The sequence below is a fragment of the Bos grunniens genome, chromosome 1 (assembly GCF_055505025.1).
Source record: "Bos grunniens cultivar Pamir isolate PY7600 chromosome 1, Bosgru_T2T1.0, whole genome shotgun sequence".
Lineage (NCBI taxonomy): Eukaryota > Metazoa > Chordata > Mammalia > Artiodactyla > Bovidae > Bos > Bos grunniens.
Genome location: NC_141165.1, coordinates 124,258,737 through 124,273,823, shown reverse-complemented (window position 1 = coordinate 124,273,823; position 15,087 = coordinate 124,258,737). Strand labels below are relative to the sequence as shown.

At 36.3% G+C, this 15,087-nt stretch overlaps 1 protein-coding gene across 2 annotated transcripts in view; it reads left to right on the top strand.

Annotated features, from left to right (window-relative positions):
- CADM2 (cell adhesion molecule 2) overlaps positions 1 to 15,087 on the top strand; it is a 1,267,951-nt gene that overhangs the window by 321,340 nt on the left and 931,524 nt on the right. The gene's annotated exons all lie outside the window — the stretch shown is intronic.

Sequence of the window (15,087 nt, the reverse complement as noted above, 5' to 3'; positions counted from 1 at the left end):
TTTTCAAATGTAGCTATTTCTATTTAGCTATTCTCTAAGATACTTAAGATTAACTAGGCTAACAATGGTCCTCCATAGTAGCTCAGCTGGTATAGAATTGGTTGGGAAGATCTACTGGAGAAGCAATAGGCTACCCACTCAGTATTCTTGAGCTAATAACAATATAAAAAACTTACTGGTTACATCCCACCCAGAATATTCATAACTTTTCTTTCTTTCTATTTTATTTTATTTTATTTTTTTAATAGTAACTATCTAGTTGAGATAATGTTTTTGCAAAGCAATCCTCACCACTTTCAAACAACTGGGGTAAGAAACAGATACTAGAATTTAAAATACATAGGGAATTTGATGGTTCTAATATCTAATTAAATCATGGTTGTTTCAGACTTACACTGTCCATACTAGCTTACCTAACATTCAGTTTAGTTCAGTCACTCAGTTGTGTCCGACTCTTTGCAACCCCATGAATCACAGAACGCCAGGCCTCCCTGTCCATCACCAACTCCCGGAGTTCACTCAAACTCATGTCCATCGAGTTGGTGATGCCATCCAGCCATCTTATCCTCTGTCGTCCCCTTCTCCTCCTGCCCCCAATCCCTTCCAGCATCAGAGTCTTTTTCAATGAGTCAACTCTTCACATAAGGTGGCCAAAGTATCGCAGTTTCAGCTTTAGCATCAGTCCTTCCAGTGAACACCCAGGACTAATCTCCTTCAGAATGGACTGGTTGGATCTCCTTGCAGTCCAAGGGACTCTCAAAAGTCTTCTCCAACACCACAGTTCAAAAGCATCAATTCTGCGGCACTCAGCTTTCTTCACAGTCCAACTCTCACATCCATACATTACCACAGGAAAAACCATAGCCTTGACTAGATGGACCTTTCTTCACAAAGTAATGTCTCTGCTTTTGAATATGCTATCTAGGTTGGTCATAACTTTCCTTCCAAGGAGTAAGCGTCTTTTAATTTCAGGGCTGCAGTCACCATCTGCAGTGATTTTGGAGCCCCCCAAAATAAAGTCTCACACTGTTTCTACTGTTTCCCCATCTATTATTTAATTATATTAGATTGAATATTCATATGGTAGCATCTTCTTCTCCCCAATTCAGCTATTGTTTGGCTTATGCTTACATCAGATTCTGATTTTTTACAATTTTTCAAATGTAGCTGTTTCTATTTAGCTATTCTTTAAGATACTTAAGATTAACTAGGCTAACAATGGTCCTCCGTAGTAGCTCAGCTGGTATAAAATTGCTTGGTTCAATTCCTGGGTTGGGAAGATCTACTGGAGAAGCCATAGGCTTCCCATGAAGTGATGGGACCAGATGCCTTGATCTTAGTTTTCTGAATGTTGAGCTTTAAGCCAACTTTTTCACTTTCCTCTTTCACTTTCATCAAGAGGCTTTTTAGTTCCTCTTCACTTTCTGCCATAAGGGTGGTATCATCAGCATATCTGAGGTTATTGATATTTCTCCTGGCAATCTTGATTCCAGCTTGTGCTTCTTCCAGCCCAGCGTTTCTTACGATGTACTCTGCATAGAAGTTAAATAAGCAGGGTGACAATATACAGCCTTGATGTACTCCTTTTCCTATTTGGAACCAGTCTGTTGTTCCATGTCCAGTTGTAACTGTTGCTTCCTGACCTGCATATAGGTTTCTCAAGAGGCAGGTCAGGTGGTCTGGTATTCCCATCTCTTTCAGAATTTTCCACAGTTTATTGTGATCCACATAGTCAAAGGCTTTGGCATAGTCAGTAAACCAGACGTTAATTTTTTTTTTTTCCCTTTTTGTACATTGCTGGAGCACTTCCTTTTGTCCACTGAGGGGAAAATATATAGAAGCCAAAATAATGTTATAGGCCAACTTTCACTTAGAATAAAACATACAAAGACAATACCATAAATTTCAACCTATACAATTTAAATTTATTATTTGCCAAAATTTATTTTCTAATCTCATTTGCTCAGTCCTTCCAGAAGTGTAGAAAAAATTTAATAGATTAAACAGACATTTGTCATCAACACATTCAGAGTTAATAGCTCTAATTCTCATTTAGTTTACTTTCTGTTACAGCAGGAAAGTTAACATAAAAAAATAGAAAACTTTATAAAGGATCCTCATTAAATTTCTAATGAATTCTATAATGATCATATTGACGATACCATAACACAATATAAATGAAACAAACTTCTTACAGTTGAACATTTTTAATTCACCAGTATTTTATAATTGGTAGAGATCAGGGGCTTCCCTGGTGGCACAGATAGTAAAGACTCTGCCTTCAGTGTGGGAGACCTGGGTTTGATCCCTACGTCAGGAAGATCCCCTGGTAATGGGACTGGCAACCCACTCTAGTACTCTTGCCTTGAGAATTCCATGGATCGAGGAGTCTGGTTGGCTACAGTTCATGGGGTTGCAAAGAGTCAGACATGACTTAAGGACTAACACTCTCACCATTGATCATTATTTCAGTGTATCAGTTCAGTTGGTCAGTCATGTACGACTCTATGCACCACATAGAGTGCAGCACACCAGGCTTTCCTGTCCAACACCAACTCCCAGAGTTTATTCAAACTCATGTCCATCAAGTTTGTGATGCCATCTCATCCTTTGTTGTCCCCTTCTCCTGCCTTTAATCTTCCCCAGCAACAGGGTCTTCTCCAGTGAGTCAGTTCTTTGCATCAGGTGGCCAAAAGTCCTGGAGTTTCAGCTTCAGCATCAGTCCTTCCAATGAATATTCAAGACTGATTTTCTTTAGGACTGACTGGTTTGATCTTGCAGTCCAAGGGACTCTCAAGAGTCTTCTCCAATGTTATAGTTCAAACACATCAATTCTTAGGCACTCAGCTTTCTTAATAGTCCAACTCTGACATCCATAGATGATTACTGGAAAAACCATAGCTTTGCTTAGACAGACCTTTGTCAGCAAAGTAATGTCTCTGCTTTTTATTTTATTTTGTAAATCCCAAATATTTATTATATGTCAAGTATATTTTGTATCACCATACTTGCTTCTTCTTTTTATTCACTAATACTAAGGAATATTTTAGTCAAGTTGTTCCACTGGCTTGATCTAAGTAAGCCTCCAATAATAAAGTTGAACTAAATCCTATCCTTATAAGTTGATAGAAAATGGAATTTACTTGAATTATCAGAAACTCTTATTCAATATGTAAGTATGAAATTGCAATAAACTATGTATGCTCAGCATACAATATTCTATTTCTTTAAGTCAGCATTTGGTAAGCAGCCAGCAAAAAGTCCTGCTAATTTTTTTTCAGAAAAATAGAAAGTGTTTTATTTTTCTCTATATAAATAAAGAATAAAAGTACTAATGGTTTTCAAAGATACTTTAAAATCAATGTAACAATCTGTGAATGACAATACCATTATATGTCTAATAGTACACAACCATGCAAACTGAGCTAGTATATACACATATATTAAGTAGAGTCATATGACATTGTCAATCTTCAACCATTTTGAACTACAAAACAATATTTTCAGATGGTTTAATGTAACAATTCTGTGAATGAAAGAAATTGCCTAAAATGAACTAGTTGATTACATATCAAGTTAAACTCATGGTACTAGGTATATATTCTGGGACATCCCTGCATTCCTAATAATCAGCATATTTCTCCTCTCAAGTAAAGACAGAATAGCCATATTTTGTTATCACACTGCAGTTTTCTGATGTGATATTTAAAGATAGTTAGCAATTATTTTATATAAAAGATGCTTAAACTCTAGAAGAAATTGTGAGAGACCTTAGGAGGACTTTTGAAAAAAGTATTCTCTAACTAGAGAGCTGGAAGAATTAGCAAGTCAACATGAATGACCTTTCCTTTTCCTGGGAAAGGAAAAAAAAAATATATATATATATATAAGAAAATAATTTCCACTATCATATCAGTAATTTGTCATGTTTTCACTCTTAATCACCTTGTCCCAAGGCCAGTATTTCCCATCAACTCTCATAAGATTTAAAGGAGAGAGTAATGAAAATTAGCCCAGAATGAGAAAAGTTGCCAAGCTTTGTTCCACTCATAGCTCCCAAAGTCTCATTGTTTTTGTTTTTTTTTTTTCTTCTATACCCAATAAACAAGACAGGTATGACTTAGCAGCTTATACAGTTTATCATGGAAGCTATAAAATAATTTGAATTGCTCATGGCTACATATGGCACCAATTATTTTGAGATAAACTCAAAGAAAAGTGGAATTTCATATGTCATCTTTAAAAAATCCAAAGCTCAAAAGGATCATTTGACACCACCAAGTAACTTTGTGATAATAATTAAGGGATAGATAAGAGAGAACAAGCTGGATGTGAGATTTTATTCAAATATTGGGTGCCACATTCTCTAGAATTTGCTAGCATTGTGTTTTACATCTAAGTGGAATTTATCTTTTTTATTTTAGTTATTGTTAGTTTAAAATAACTAATATTATTAGAACATGACAGGTAATGTGCTAATATCTTTAATCATAATACATAGTGCTTGCATGGTCCTCACCACTTATCAATTATTATTCTTCGTGCTTCATTATATTATTCTCCAGACTATCTTCCCATACAGTGAAGCAGATGCTATTATTATTGTCATCTTTTAATTAGAGAAACAGACACAGAGGGTAAAACACTGTTCTGTCTCAAGAAATCCAACTGCAGGACCCATCCTCTTCATGTCTATCATTGAAACTAATTTTATCTAGAACTCATCTACACTCCACATTATCTACTCTACTATCTACCTTTTCTTCTGACCATGAATTAGTTTTCACAGTCAGACACCACAAGAAGACAAATCATGTCACCTAATTTAATAACCTAGTAATTAGGTAAAAATGCTATCATACAAAATTGTGCAAATTTGAGATTTTTGTACAAGCCCATGTATTAAGATAATGTTTTCTTTTCTGAATACAGTCACAAAGTTTAACTCCCATTGAAGACTACAGTATATACCTTCCAGTAAAAGCTAAATTAAACAAAAAGCCAAAAGAGAGTATTCTCTAAAGTGTGTCACTGTACATGTAAAATTTTGCTCCTTAACTTTAAAACCATTTGGGCTTTAGGTAATACCAGCAGAATATGTAGTTTTCACTTAGTACAGAGATACATAACTACAGTATGGCCTATCAATATGTATACAATAGATGCATGATTGCAGAGGAAATGTATGCAAATGTGGGCATACATATTACTATCTTTAAAATCAAAGTTATTGTGTGATTATGATCAGGCTTTGCGAAATCAAGTTAAATTTTCTACTCACTCAGGCTTATGTTCTTGGTAATATCCTATAGTTTCCTTTGTTGATGGCCACCCTTTTCTTCCCTCTTGTTATCTGGTCTCTGGATACCTTTACAAGTTCACTTTTCACCGTTCCTGGTTCCCTGCAAGGCAGCATCAAAGATCTATTTGTAGTCCCCTCAGTCTTCCTTCAGCTTATTCTTCCCTGCTTTTGCACAGGATGCTCTTTGGTTATAATGCCTTTTCTGTTTGTTGAACACATGAAATCCTAAAACTTTTCAGATCCCCTGTAAAACTTTTTCCTTAAGTCCTCAAAGTTTGCTGCTTCGTTTTCTTTGTAGCTGAGGATAATGTACTTGTCAAACTGAATTGAACATGCTAACTTTGTGGCCTCCGGTTTCCTTAGATGTAAGTTGGGTCAGTACAATACTACATGGGTCAGAGTCCTGTCAAGAAAGAGATTGGATAATGTAAGTAATTAAATTGTTTAAGGATAATTTAATAAAGTGTTCATTTATAAATGTGGGAAGACCAGAAAAATAGTGCTCTATATTGTTAGTAACAATAGGAGGTTCTGACCACACCTATATCCCAAAGGGCTAAGGGAGGCACACTTTGTGGAATGGAATAAAAAGAAAGGGAGTTTCCAAGTGGCTCAGTGGTAAAGAAATCTGCCTGCAATGCAGGAAACCTGTGTTTGATCACCAGGTTGGGAAGATATCCTGGAGAAGGAAACCCCTCCAGTGTTCTTGCCTGGAAAATCCCATGGACAGAGAAACCTGGCAGGCTACAGTCTGAGGGGTCATACAAGAATTGCACACAACTTTGTGACTAAACACAACAACAAGATAAAAAGAGAGAGGAAGTTGTGTAGAAAAGGCTGTTTAGAAGGAGCTCTGATTTTCTGGTTGAGGGATGTGGCCAACTGAGCAAATAAATGACCTAAAGTTCCTCCTTCCCTCCTTCCTATTTCCCATCAGTGCTTCCCAATGGTTGGTCTCACCCAGGAGCCAGAACGGTTGATATGATTCATGCAAGTCATATCTGAGACTGAAAGTAAGTTTGTGAGGGATGAAGACACCTTTCCTACCCTACTAGGTTTTGTAAACTTGAAATTAAATCATAGTACATCTGATACAAGTATATGTTTTAATTTGCATAATATGCAACTTAATGTTATCGTTCAGTCGCTAAGTCAAGTCCAGCTCTTTGCACTCCCATTGACTGTTAGACTGCCGGGCCACTCTGTCCTCCACTATTTCCTGGAGTTTGCTCAAATTCATGTCCATTATTAACACAATGTGAAAGTCAAGTTGCTCAGTTGTGTCCGACTCTTTGCAACCCAATGGACTGTAGCCTACCAGGCTCCTCTGTCCATGGGATTTTCCAGGCAATAGTACTGGAGTGGATTGCCATTTCCTTCTCCAGGGTATCTTCCTGACCCAGGGATCGAACCCAGGTCTCCCGCATTGTAGATAGACGCTTTACTGCCTGAGCCACCAGAGAAGCAATCACACCCAAATTGTAAATTATTCCCTGCTAACAGTACATAGTACCGACATGTGTCCAACTGTTTAAAAGAGAAACTTAGGAATCACCCTTGATTCCTCATATACCTTTATTCCCCATATATAATGCATTTAGCTTGATCATTAAAATAGAGGTCTCATCTAAGTGCCTGGATCCAAATCCTGTAAGATTGTTATTAGCCCAGGAGAAATCTTCAAACAAATTAGAAGAAGCTTTGTCCCTTTAGGTAGTAAATAATCTATGACTTGATTAATGGAGCATGAACTAGTTTTCAGCCCCAATGAAACCACTTCTACCTGAAGTGAAGGACCAGTACAGCCATACACAAAGACCCAGAAATCATAGCTCTGTTATTTCATAACTAGTAGACTTAGCCCTTCTACAAAGGGTACGAAATTTTCTTTTCTGTAAGTGAGGGGATAATAATAGTACCTACTTTATTGGATCCTCTTGAGAAGTAAATGGATGTGTGTAAAACTCTTAGAAAAGTTCTGGTATGCATTAAACGTTATTTACATCATTTCACATTCAAAATATGTCTCAATCTTTTGCCACATCCCCCTACCAGCACCCGTGACAGCCTTTAGTTCTTGCTGGACTATAAAAATAAGTCCTTATCCTGTTTCTTCTTTTAGTCCTCCCCTACGTCTAATCCTAATTCCCTACACAGAGAAATAGCATACATGCTGTTTCTATTTCACCACATATGTAATAAACATTTACTAATATTATATCTATGTTTCCAGAGAAGTTTGTTTTTAAGGTATTTTGAAAATCCCCACCCCTGTAACAAAGCTCTGAATTCCATTATCTTGAAATGTGAGAGTACCTAGAGTATCCTGAGAATAAATACACATTACTGTAAGGAAGTCCCAGTATACTGCGTATTTCCAGCTAGATCCTTTCCCCGTGATACATGATTCCATTTCCTCGCTCCTGCTTTCTCAGGCGGCAGCACCCACTGTTCCTTCTTCAGGTTCTTACTATGATGTGCCTCCCCTACAGCTCCCAGTTAAAGTTTCCCACTCTCCCTGTGGACTTCTACTTCAGTTTCTCTCCCAGCTTTTCTTTTCTTTTCTTTTTTTCCATCAGGATCACTCTCTTCCATTTTTATTCCATTGCTCTGTCATTCAGAGTAGCATTTCCCAACAAGGATGTGTCATTTTCATCAGCCTGAAAGATAAAACTTCCAGATCAGCAGTACCTGTAGGATTGAAAGTCTGCATTTATGAGCGATATAAAGCTTTTATGAGGCATATAAATCTACCAGGAAGATGCACCTGTGGAAACTAAGCAAGAACTCCGATTCAGAAAGCTGTAACTCTGAAGCCAAAGGCCTAAGCTAAACCAATAGAAAATGAATTTTTGGATATTGACTTTCTACAGAATGCTATAAAATATTTCTACCCAGCCAAAAGTAAATTGTTGAACTTCAGAAATCACTCAATTATTGGTATCTTCCTTCCTTCAGAAATCTCATTATTTACAAGTCCTTTTAATGCTCACAAAGTCTAATTTTGATTAACACCAAAGGTCGAAGATTATAAAGGCTCATTATAATTATAGCAAGAGCTTAAGTGCATATTTAGGGCACTCTTTCCATTTATAACTGTTTTGGTTACTCTATTGCTTTTCTGATTTTGTGGTATTTCACCACATTGTAAAAACAGTTGTATTTACTTTCCGTGGTTTGACTTTATTCTGCTACTTACTTCTTGGAAAAAAAAATATATATATATAAATTTTTGTCAAGATTTACTAAAAAATGGTCTTTTGAAAATAAATTTTGCCAATATTTATAGTGGGTTCACTATATGCCAGGCACTCTTAGCCATTTTAAAGATACTAACTCTTTTCATTTGCCTAACATCTCTGGGTGATAAGCACAATTGCTTTGTCCTATTTTACCAATTAGGAAACTGAGGAACAGGGAGGTTAAGTATGTTACGAAATTCATGCAGCTGGTAGATGGCAGAGCCAGAAATTGAAGGCAGGCACCATTCAAATGTCTGCTCTTAAGTACCCTATTATTTGTATTTGTAAGTCACATTTTTATATCTGACCCCAAAGTATATACAAAATACTAATATAGGAGAATGCTTTTACTGATATGTGGTGAAAAAAACCTCAAAATACTATTATCTGTTCTTATCTGTGAGGCAAATCTATTTTACATATATTAATAGCTGTATATATATGCATGATAGGATATTCTACTTTTTCTTACAAAACACCTGCATTAATATAATCGATTTAAGACAGCATAAGTGTACACAACTGAACTGATAATATAGCTCAAGAAGAGACAGATTAAAATAGCGAAAGTCAGTCACTGATTTACTCCCTCTAATAGAGTCTGTCTATTTTTCTTTTGCCTATTTGTTAAGTTTGGAACATAGGAGTATTAACATTAGTGTCTGAAAATAGAATTTTGAAAAAAAAAGTTTTTTCACTGCCAGAAGAGAAAGTTAACACTTAGAATGTTCATTGACTGGTTAGTGTCCCACCCCAGGATTATTATCTGGAGTATCATACTTACTTCCTAGAGATATGATGTTAGATGCTCAGTCATGTCTGACTCTTTGTGACCCCATGGACTATAGTTTGCCAGGCTCTACTGTTCATGGAGTTCCCCAGGAAAGATTACTGGAGTGGGTAGCCGTTCCAAGGAAGAGACGTGGTTCAGTTCAGTTCAGTTCAATCGCTCAGTCATATCCGACTCTTTGCGACTCCATGAATCACAGCACGCCAGGCCTCCCTGTCCATCACCAACTCCCGGAGTTCACTCAGACTCACGTCCATCGAGTCAGTGATGCCATCCAGCCATCTCAGCCTCTGTCGTCCCCTTCTCCTCCTGCCCCCAATCCCTCCCAGCATCAGAGTCTTTTCCAATGAGTAATTTCCTATTTTTATTATTATTTTCTTCTCAATTGATTTTACAAAATCCAAATATATATAAATCCATATATCCATATATACCTTATATGTGTGTGTGTGTATTGACACCAACCAAAATAAAATAAAATAAAAAGTCATATCACTGATACTATATAAACATGTAGTCAGTGACATATTTCAGATTATAATTCAGATAATTTGCTGTCATATAATTCTCTTTTCTTTAAACCTGAGCAGCTCCTTTCATTTCAAAAGGATCTTTATTCCACAGGGGCAGTTATCAGAAATATATTTGAAAGCATACAAAGTTCAGGAGAAAGTAGGGAAAGAAGGATTATCTTTCTTTGTGGCATGAATTCAGATTCCCAAGTTCACTGCCTGTGTAAGAGGCAACATGGCCAAGCTGAGTAGCCAAGTTTCTGTGCATGGCCAATTTTTCAGCATATTTTGGGGCTCGACCTTGCTCCTGCAAAGAATGTGCTCTGAGCACACTAGAAGACTGTCTTTGCAGCATTAAGAAAAGTTCTGGCAGAGAAAAAATGTTGTAAATGGCTGTTTCTGATAATTGATGTCCAGGAAATTTCCATGGTTTTCCCCATTTTTTGTTCTAAAAAGTTTGCTTCTGATATCTTGTGCTGTTACCTTGGATGCTTTTCTTCTCAAAAGCCTACTGACTAGCTGCCAAAGAGAGGCTGGTTCACACCTTGCCTTTTTTCCAACGTGCTCTTCTGCTCCATAGAGATAGACAATACTCACAAAAGGAGGGGGAAAAAAACTCACACAGCACCAATATGTGCATATTGGGTGACTTTCTAAGCTGCCAGGTTGCCAGAACAAAGCCTCAGGAGGATGCCAAGATGCTATCCAATCCTTGAAAAGTGAACAAAAGTACCATATCCATTAGGATCAAAAAGGTACAGAAGGTAATGTTTTGTTTTTTCCTTTTCAACAGCAAAACTTGATTTATTTTACCTAACACATTAAAAATTGGGCTCTATGTCTATAATTTTTTTGCCACTTTCTTTTAAGTTATTATGTTTCAAATAAAACTGAGCAACAATTAAAAGAAGAATGAAAGGCAGTATTTGCATGCGAACAAACAGGAAGTTTTCACCAGTCTTTATTATTTTTTATTTTTCTTTCATTTTAGAAACATATAGATAAGTAGACTACTGCTCCAAAGTGAAAGCAGTGAAGTGTGCAACTGCCTGCCCTTGTCAGATTGATAGAGTGAAGATGTTGAACGAGATAATGGAAACTTTCTATTCTTCGAGGACTGGAATAAAGAAACCATTTCTAGTCATTCATCAGCATTGATTGCCTTTGTGCTTGCGGCACAGATCAGACCCTAGGTTTTACAAAGGGAAGCTAAAACAAGTACAGCGATCCACTTTGGGAAGCGTAGTTGGCTTCCGCTTATCATTTAGTACATAGCAGTCATAATACATGGCAACAAAACACAGCAAAGCCAAGAGCATGGAGCATGGCAAGAATGGAGCTAGATGTTTCTTCACTTACTCTGGTTCTGAAGCTTATGAACATTTTACTCTGGTAACTGTGGACACTAAGTGAATTTATGTTTTGTTCTTAATCATGTTTAGCTTAGAATATTTTTATTGGTTTCTTTTTTCATCATTTGTGATGATCCAATTTTGAGTTGCTTAATTTTCAGAAATAGTTTAGTGATAAATAGCTACACTAAAATGCAATTTAGTGAACATGCATGAGCCTGCATACTGTAATTTATTTCTGTAAAGGAGGTATTGAAAATATGTAAATGATACCTTCAATAGTTTTCAGTTCTATTTTCCTTTAAACATTTACGAACTTTATATGCCACAAAATGTGTACATATTTTCACTGCACTGAATGAATATGGTACCTCATACATTTGCTTTTGAGCAATTTATATTACACAAGCAAGATGAAGTGGAGAACTGAAACAATTATCCAAATCATTCAAACCAAAGGAGCACTTTGGCCTCAATCATTTAGGTACAGAATTTCAAATCAAAGTATTTCTTTGGTTTGAATGATATGGACAATTGTCTCAGCACTCTATTATCACGACTATAGATTTCCAATCTGATTATGGGTCTAACATAAGATGGAAAAAATAATAACATATAATTGTGTTTTGAGAACTTGGCTCATTCCAAAATCATTGTGCCAGTGTTTCCTAGTTCAGACAAAATCTACAGGGTCAGTCATCTTCTGAAAATGAGTGACCTTTTAAAGACGCTTGAGCACTATTTAGAACTGAGAAGTAGAAACTCCTTCCTCAGTTTGCCTCTTCAAAAATCCATTTTGCTTCAACAAATTTTAAATATTATTTTTCTGAAATGAATAATGTTCCACAATTAAGCAGAACACAACAATCCATGTAATCACAACAATGATATGAAAAAATGATTAAAATTAGTTTGGCATAAATATACGTGATTATACTAGGTCAATCATTTTAGTTTGATTTGATAATTTATAAATAATAAAAGCCAAAGTTTTCAGGCAACAATTATTATTACATTGATTATTATTATTGACACAAACATTAGAAACATTTTCCAAACCAAATCCTGTTCAATTGCTTTTTTACACCATCTTTTACTTTGGAAATTTAAGTTTTGTAAAAAAGAAAATGGAAAAATCCTCAATATAACGAAACACATTTCAGAAGTGTGAAAGCTAAGACTTTCACTAAGTGTGAAAGCTAATTGCTTTCTTTGCATTTATAAATAACTGTAGATATTTTAATGACATACCTAAAATACATTGATTGCATAAAAGTTCCTAAGTAATAAGTGGCATTTGAAGTGGGTCTCAGAAGTCATTCACTTTGTACCATCCTGCCCACTGCAGTATTCTTGCCTGGAGAATTCCATGGACAAAAGAGTCTGGTGGGCTACAGGCCATTGGATTGCAAAGAGTTGGCCATGAATGAGTGACTAACAGTTTCACTTTCACCATGAAATGCACTTGGTCAGGATGATCCCAGGTTGTGTGCAATTTCCACGATACTATTTTGGGCTTCCCAGGTGGTTCTAATGATAAAGAACCTGCTTGCCAATGCGGGTAGATGTAAGAGACAAGTGTTGGCTCCCTGGGTCAGGTAGAATCCCTGAGGGAGGGCATGGCAACCCACTCCAGTATTCTTGCCTGGAGAATCCCATAGACAGAGGAGCCTGGTGGGCTGCACTCCATGGGGTCACAAAGAGCTCAGACATGACTGAGTGACTAACACTTTCAGTTTTATTTTTTCTTTTTTGTGGATCAGTTTACTAATCATTTTTTATCCTTTTTTCATTTTGCGTTAGTAACTTTTATGAATAGTTTTTTATGTCTTTCAGTGAATATTCTAATTTTGTTTTTTATAAGTTGATATTCACTGTTTACATATTCAATCTAGCATTTCACTTATCATGTATCTACTAACAACTGTGATAATTTGGAGGTGATATTTAAATCATTTTAAAGAAAGGATTTTTAAGGATCATGTTACATTACTTAACATACAGAGGAACATACATGATTTGAGAAAGTAGCAATGAAACATACATTACCATATGGAAAATAGGTAGCCAGTGGAAATTTACTGAATGACACAGGAAGCTCAAATCTGGTGCTCTGTGAAAACCTAAAGGGATGCGATGGTCTGAGAGGTGGGAGGGATGTTCAAAAGGGAGGGAGCATACTTATACCGGTGGCTGATTCATGTTGACATATGGCAGAAACCACCACATATTGTAAAGCAATTATCCTCCAATTAAAAATAAATAAATTGAAAGCAAAAGAATAAAACAGACAAGCATCTTTGGCATTTTAAATATCTCTTAACCATGAATTTGGTTTTAGATCTAGAATACTATTCCAAATTTGATTTTGATGAAATCAAGCTTCATAGATTCAAACTAGACCCAATTTATTTTTTTTTGCTAAAATGACATATCAAGCATTTTAACCCAGTTTAACAATTCTCATTTTATTCTTGTTATGTACCATAATTTCTTATCAATACTTGAGATGGTTTTGAATCTTAATTCTGGCACCCAGCAGTCTAGACTCTTAATGATTGCATCTTTTCCGACTCTAGTCAAATATTTGATTAAATATGCTAAACCAAGGACTGATCAGATGATATTGATATGGATTCTTTATTTAATGGTATTTAATGTTTATTCAATGAAACTGAATTTATTATATTTCCTTAGAAAAAATCCATAATAAAACTGACATTAATTATATATTCTATTTAAATAGTTCCCTAGTATAAAAAGTGCTTTTATATAAAGACTCTAAATGTATTTTCACAAAAACCCTGTGAATTAAGCAATATTATTCCCCTTCCAGAGTATGGAAATTGAAACTCAGAGTTGAATAGCCTATGAAAAATCATAGTTTACACATGTAGAACTGTGAATGAAACATCCTGATGTCCAGGGAGTTTTCCAGTACACAAATCCCCCTCCCATTTTCCTCCTCTGAGTTACCACATCTATTTAAATAGAAAAAATAAACCCTAAACAAACATTTTCAGAAAATGAACATAAAATAAATAACATGTATATGTGTAAAATCACATTATATCAGAAGATAATTATTATTATTCACCTTTATATTTATGTGATGTCATGATCTATGTAAGCTGCTAAGTCGCTTTAGTCGTGTCCGGTTTTGTGCGACCCCATAGACGGCAGCCAACCAGGCCCTGCTGTCCCTGGGATTCTCCAGGCAAGAACACTGGAGTGGGTTGCCATTTCCTCCTCCAATGCATGAAAGTAAAAATTGAAAGTGAAAATTGAAAGTGAAGTCGTTCAGTTGTGTCCGACTCTTGGCCACCCCATGGACTGCAGCCTACCAGGCTCCTCCGTCCATGGGATTTTCCAGGCAAGAGTACTGGAGTGGGGTGCCATTGCCTTCTCTGAAGGACATATATACATCCATGTATATTTATTATGTATGTGTAGGTGCATGTGTAGATATATAGACCTATTTAGATATAGATATCTCTGCTGCTGCTGCTAAATCGCTTCAGTCGTGTCCAACTCTGTGCAACCCCATAGACGGTAGCCCACCAGGCTCCCCCGTCCCTGGGATTCTCCAGGCAAGAACACTGGAGTGGGTTGCCGTTTCTTTCTCCAATGCATGAAAGTGAAAAGTGAAAGTGAAGTCATTCAGTCGTGTTAGACTCTTAGCAACCTCATGGACCGTAGCCTACCAGGCTCCTCCGTCCATGGGATTTTCCAAGCAAGAGTACTGTAGTGGGTTGCCATTGCCTTCTCCATAGATATCTCTCTATATACATATATAGAGAAAGATCTCTCTATAAATATCTATCTATTTTGTTAATCTTGTCTATTATCTATCTACCTACAGTTGACCCTTGAATCATATGGGTGCAGG